Source organism: Arachis stenosperma, chromosome 3, assembly GCF_014773155.1.
Source record: "Arachis stenosperma cultivar V10309 chromosome 3, arast.V10309.gnm1.PFL2, whole genome shotgun sequence".
Classification (NCBI taxonomy): Eukaryota; Viridiplantae; Streptophyta; class Magnoliopsida; order Fabales; family Fabaceae; genus Arachis; species Arachis stenosperma.
The window spans coordinates 110,794,293-110,800,776 of NC_080379.1; the positions used below are offsets into that span (position 1 = coordinate 110,794,293).

General features: G+C 40.2%; 1 non-coding gene across 1 annotated transcript; it reads left to right on the top strand.

Moving 5' to 3' along the window:
- The first annotated feature begins 5,975 nt into the window (after positions 1 to 5,975).
- LOC130972095 (small nucleolar RNA R71) lies at positions 5,976 to 6,083 on the top strand. Its single transcript, XR_009083294.1, has one exon. It is a non-coding gene; the product is annotated as a small nucleolar RNA R71 (small nucleolar RNA).
- The last annotated feature ends 401 nt before the right edge of the window (positions 6,084 to 6,484 follow it).

Here is a 6,484-nt window from a genome sequence, read left to right on the forward strand (position 1 = left end):
CAGGGCAGCCTCCTGGGAGTGACTTTCATGGGCCGAAAATTCAATTAAAAATCCAATTGAATTCATTTCTTCACCAACTCAAAAGCCCATCCAAATCCCAATATCTAAGAATAGAAAGTGTATAAATAGAAGCTAGTTTGATGTAATTAGGACTTTTGAACCTTTGAACTTTTACTTTGGCATTTTTACCTTCACTTTTGAATTTTACCTTTCTTTGGAGCTTTGGCACTTGTTCTTGGTGACTTGACTGAGATCTCTGAGAATTGGGGAGGAGAATTGATCTCTCTTCTTCCTCATTCTTGCCTAGGCACTTCTAATTTTCTTGCTTTGAGTTTTGGGTGTGAGAAATTGAGGAAATTCTGTCTCAATTCCCATTCAAACTCTCTTTAAATCTTCTCTGCATAATTCAAATCAATTTCAATTTCCTTTACTGCTTCTTCTTAAACTTTCTGTCAATTGCTTTGATAACTCAGATCTGGGAAGGAAATCGAGTTTTAGGCTCTGCTACCTAAGCTCTTGAGTCCTGAGATCAAAAATTCACTTTGGGTTCTTCTGTGAACCTTGCTGCATTTTATTTCCTTTCTGTTTGAATGTTTATTGCTTCTGATTCAATTCTTGTTCTCTTAATTGTTGCCATTTACTTTCTCTTGGTTTAGATTCTGCAATCCCAGTCCTCAAACCCCTTTTATTTTCAAGTCATTTATCTTCCTTGCCATTTAAGTTACTGCAGTTTATGTTTCTTGCACTTTAAGTTTCAGTCATTTACTTTCTTGCTCTTTAAGTTTCTGCAAATTTACTTTTCTGTTCTCTAATTTACTGCACCTCTCCCTTCCCCCTTTACATTTGCTGTCATTTACTTCCTGTTAAACACAAATCACTCAACCAAAACTTGATTCGCTTGACTAAATCACCCACTAAACCAAAATTGCTCAATCCTTCAATCCCTGTGGGATCGACCTCACTCATGTGAGTTATTATTACTTGATGCGACCCGGTACACTTGCCGGTGAGTTTTGTGTTGGATCGTTTTCCACACATCAACTACTATTGATCCATCAAATTACAGCAGAGCTCCCTAACCCAATGAAAGGGGTTTAGTTGTTCATAGCTCTTGGAATCAAAAATGGCAGAAAAGAAGAATCCATGTTAGAAGTACAGAAAAGTAAATATGCAGAGAGTAGTTCTCCCAGATCCAAAAAGTATCTAGCTAGTTCAAAACTACCGCTATATATACTACTCTTCATGATCTTCTAGTGAGTTCTTCAAGTCTTGGATGTGGGCTTTAGACCTTGAGTTGAAGCAATTCTCATCTTTAGTGGGCCCATCTTGCAGAGAAATATGAATTTAGGCTCGGGCACTTAGTGAGATTAATCGTGGAATACATTTCTGGGTGCGAGAACGTTAGTGGCATTCACCTTTTCCACTAACGTTCCACCCTTATATGCCCACGTTATTCTCAACGTTAGAAGTCTTAACGTGACTTCTAATGTTCCTTCTCAATTCTTGGCCAACGTTAATGGGAATCACTTTTCCCATTAACGTTGGCTTGTGCCCCTTTTCGCAAACGTTAATAGGAATCACTTTTCCCATTAACGTTGCTTGCCTTTTGCCCCTCTACATTAGGTCTCACGTTAGCTTAGCTAACGTAGCTCTTAACGTGGGCACCTATCACCTTCGAGAGCATTAGTGACACTCACCTTTGTCACTAACGCTCTAATTGCCTTAAGCCCCTACGTTAGAACCCACGTTAACTAAGTTAATCTGGCTCTTAACGTAGTAATGAAGCCATCTTCCAACGTTAGTGACAAAAGTGAGTGTCACTAACGTTGGTTCTTTGAACCCCACTCCACGTTAACTTTCACGTTAACAATCTTAACGTGAGAGTTAACGTAGGCAATGCAAATGATCCAACGTTAGTGACAAAAGTGAGTGTCACTAACGTTTTCATTGTTGATCCTCGTCCACGTTAGAGTTCACGTTAACTTAGTTAATGTGACTCTTAACGTGGGGCATTGCCTAGTTTCCCAACGTTAGTGGTGTTCACTTTTACCACTAATGTTGAGGAGAAACGTTATTGGAGTTCACGTTTCTCATTAACGTGGAGTCCTCTTTTTCTTCTACGTTAAGTACCACGTTAACTTAGTTAACGTGGTTCTTAACGTAGGCTATGAATGGCTTTGCAGGCGTTATTGGTGATCACTTTTCTCATTAACGTTGCAAGCCAATTGCCATCCCACGTTAGTAGTCACGTTAACTAAGTTAACGTGAATGCTAACGTGATTCTTCTATGCTTCATTTGTCCTGAAACCAAGCGATTAAAGTGCATCAAAGCACTAGCCAAAATCATGAGATTATGCATCATTAAAATATCATGTAATTCTGGCAAAAAAATCTCATGAAATCATGCAAAATTCACAATAGTTGCTTGAATGAAGGTGTAAGTGTATTTTCACCCAAAACTTGCCTTGTTTACTAGGAAAATGCATGAAACTACCCTAAAACAGTAAAGAAAAGGTAACTGAAACTGGCCTAGATGCCCTGGCATCACAACACCAAACTTAAAGCTTGCTTGTCCCTAAGCAAGTACTGAAGCATAAGAAAAATGAAATAAAAGAACAAGAAGATAAGATGGAAATAGCATTCATGGTTCATGGAGTTTCATGCATAACAACTTAGGTTCTTTCCTTTTAGGTTTCAAGCCTTTATCAAATCCCTAGTCACTCTCTTGATTGCATCCCTTGAGGCTTCTTTCTTATTGATCCTTCTCTTTTTTTTTTCTTTTCAAAGTTTATTTTTCTTTTTGCTAGGTGATTTGTAAGAGGGCGACTTTTTATGATAAGTTTTCAGCCAACACTCCCAAACCAATTGGTTTTAAGGTGCTAGGTGTTAAGACACCCCTAAGGACTTACTTCCTCAAGTCTCTTTCCCTCATACATACACACCACAGGCACATGGTTTGTTATTCTTTCTTTCTTGAGACCTTGGTGTCTAGCACCTCTTTGGGTTACTAAGTGCTCTGTAACAAGGGTCACTCTTGATAGTGGACTTTCAGCTGATAATCCCGGATTAGTTAATCCAAGTTACCAAGTGATAAGGCACCCCTAAGAGCTTATTCATCCAAGTATATCCCTTGTACATAAACACCACAGACACTTGCCTCAGTTTCAAAACCCTTGGTGCCTAGCATTGTTCCTTTTTGTGTTCCCTTTCTTATTTTCACTTGTATTACTCTTTTTCTTTTCTTGTTGGGATCTTATTATTTAGCTAGCCTCAAGGAATGTGTCTCAAACTTATGACTTAGGATGGATAGTTGCTTTCTTTCCTTTCTTGGTGAACCAACTTAGCTTACTAATCATCCTACCACAAACACTTAGAATGCACTTCACAAAATGACTTCATTCTTGTTCTTTCCATGACATTTTCTTTTTGATTAACTTAAAGAGACAAGCATACAAGTAGGCAAGATGACAGTGAGCATTCAAGACATTAGGCTCAATAACATAGACCTAAGCAATGAAACTTAAATGCATAATTGAAAATCCTAAGCTACCATGGAAGCATGTTCTATTTCATACATGATTTTCCTTATTTAAAGCTTTGAAAAGGAAGGTAACTAAGAGGGAACTTCACCACCTTTCACTTGTTGGTCTGCTCATTCTCTTCTGCTCCCTTGGGATTCTCCTTGATTACTTGAGTCTCCATTCCCCTTACGCTTCCCCATTAACTTTTTCCAAAATCCAGCATCCTCCATCTTCTTCTTTAATGCTTTCTTTTGCTGTTTCACCTTCCCTTCTTCTTGTTCAGTTAAGTTCTTGCGAACTGCCTCATAATTTGGGATGTCCGGGTGTAAGTGATGCATATGCTCAACCACATAGTTTAGCTTTGCCTGAGTGTTGATGCTGAATTCTTCTCGGTGCAGTTGCCTTCCTTCATTTAGCACGCTGAATTCGTTGAATGCTTTCATTTGATTCATCTGGCGTTGGTTGAGTTCCTGGAGGCATTTATCTTGACTTTCTTGCCTTTCAGACACTCGATTGAAGGCTTGAGTAAGCTGGGAATAGTGCTCTTGTTGCTGCTCCATTAGCTGCTTCTGCCATTCCCTCTGTTGATTCATCCAATTTATTAGCATTTCCTCTTGCCGATCCATTCTCTGAGATTGAAGTTGCAGTTGTTGTTCTTGTCCTTCCATGTATAGCCTTGACAAATCATCAATGGCTCCTCGGATGTGACCCAAGTTGATGTCGGTTGGGTCATGATATCCTTCTTGATGATATTCCGTGGGTTGGAGTTCTTCTTGGAGAGGCTCTTCCTCTTGTGCCTCTTCTGATGTCCTCTTCCTTAGATGGGGTCTTTTCTGCTGTTGAGCTAGAGTCACATGAGTTATGCGTTGGAGTGTAAGTGATCTCCCAAGACCTAGCCAAGTTGGATTGCTGTCCTCAAAGACTACCTTGGCTTTCTTGCATAATCTAAGGATGGTGCTGGGGTACCAAAGTATGGCACCTGAATCTTTTTTCTTGGCTGATTCTTGGATTCCTTCAGCTATAATTTCGTGCACGTTGATGCTTCCACCCTTTATCAAGTAATGTACCATAGTAGCTCGAGTGATATTGACCTCAGAATTATTTGCTGCTGGAAGGATAGATCATCTCACAAGCTCAAACCAGGCTTTGGCTTTCGGGATGAGGTCTCCTCTCCTGATGAACTGGGGTCTCTTATCTACATACCTTTCCCAGTCAGATCTCACAATGCATATATCACCCACAATCTCCTCCAATTCATCATTGTCGGTACCTTTATCTATTCTTTCTTGATAACCAAGCTCAACAAAACGTGAGGATTTCAAATGGAGAACTCTAATGATTGCATTGGGGCTAAAATCCACCTCTATTCCTCTTACATAACTCTTGAAGGTGGGGGCTGTGGTCTTATCTTCTCTAACCACATTTGCATAAAATTCTCTGATGAGGTTTCCATTTGTCCTTGCTTTCGGGTTAGTGAGCTTTTCCCAACCCCTCTTTTCAATCTTCTCCTGAATTTGTGGACACTCATCTTCATCGAATTAAAAGGTTGATTCGGGCAATATCTTCTTTTCCTTTATTCGCTCGAATTCGAGCTCATGGAAGACTATTTTGAATTTCCCGGTGTCGAAAGAGGGCTACTCCATTGGTTCTTTTCCTCTTCGCCTCTTGACGCTTGATGCTGCCATGAGTGAGAATTGAATATTAGAAGCTAAGGGGTTGTAGATGGAGTTTAGTTGGGTTGAAGTAGAATGAGTCTTGAAGAAATGAGTTTTGAAGGGAGAAAAGAAGAGGTGAGTATATAAGGTGCACATGAAGTGTGTATGGCCGAGGGAAAGAAGTGAAAAGAAAAGAATGGGGATACAGGGTGTGTACGGAAGGGTTGTGTGAAGGGGTTTATATATAGGGATGGCAATTGTTGAATGGTGTGGATTTATGGTGTTGTTTTGATAGTGGACGGTTGGGGTTGAAGTTGGAACGTCTCGGATCTTGTCCTTGGTCTTGTTGGTTTCCCCATCCAAAGTTGGGGTGATTTCTCCATCCAGAGTTGTATATTTTAGAGTATGGATCATGGATTTGTCTAGGTGAATTTCCCACATAGTTGGCTTGCTCCCAGTCACCTTCTTCTCCTATGTTTACTCCTTCATGAGTTGGTGATGAGGTGATGGCTGCTGCAACTTGGTTCTCTTCCACCTTCTTGGTAAGATCTGCTAGCTGCTTGGTGATCATCTTGTTTTGGGCTAACAGTGCATCCATGTGGTTCAACTCCATTACTCCTCTAGTGTTACTTCTTTCAGAGGCATAGAAGTAGTCATTCTCAGCAACTGTTTCAATGACATCTATGGCTTCTTCAACGGTTTTCTTCTTGTTTAAAGAACCTCCTGATGAATGATCTACAGCCTTCTTTGACTCATAGGAAAGACCTTCATAGAAGATGTGAAGTTGAACCCACTCATTAAACATCTCTGGTGGGCATCTCCTTGTCAAGTCTTTGAATCTCTCCCATGCTTCATAAAGTGTCTCACCATCTTGTTGCCTGAAAGTCTGCACCTCAGTTCTTAGCCTATTAATCTTTTGAGGAGGATAAAATCTTGCTAAAAACTTGTTCACTATCTCCTCCCAATCTGTCAAGCTTTCTTTTGGGAAGGATTCAAGCCACTTTGTTGCCTTGTCCCTGAGTGAAAAGGGGAACAAGAGCAACCTATAGACATCCGGGTGGACTGGTGGACGAAATTGTGATCACATCACTGTAGTACTCTTTGTTATTGTATGGAATCATTATTATGGCTCTTTGCTATGTGTGGACACAACTCCGTTCAACTTAACCAGCAAGTGTACTGGGTCGTCCAAGTAATACCTTATGTGAGTAAGGGTCGATCCCACAGAGATTGTTGGTATGAAGCAAGCTATGGTCACCTTGTAAATCTCAGTTAGGCAGATTAAAATGGTTTATGATGAGTTTGAAA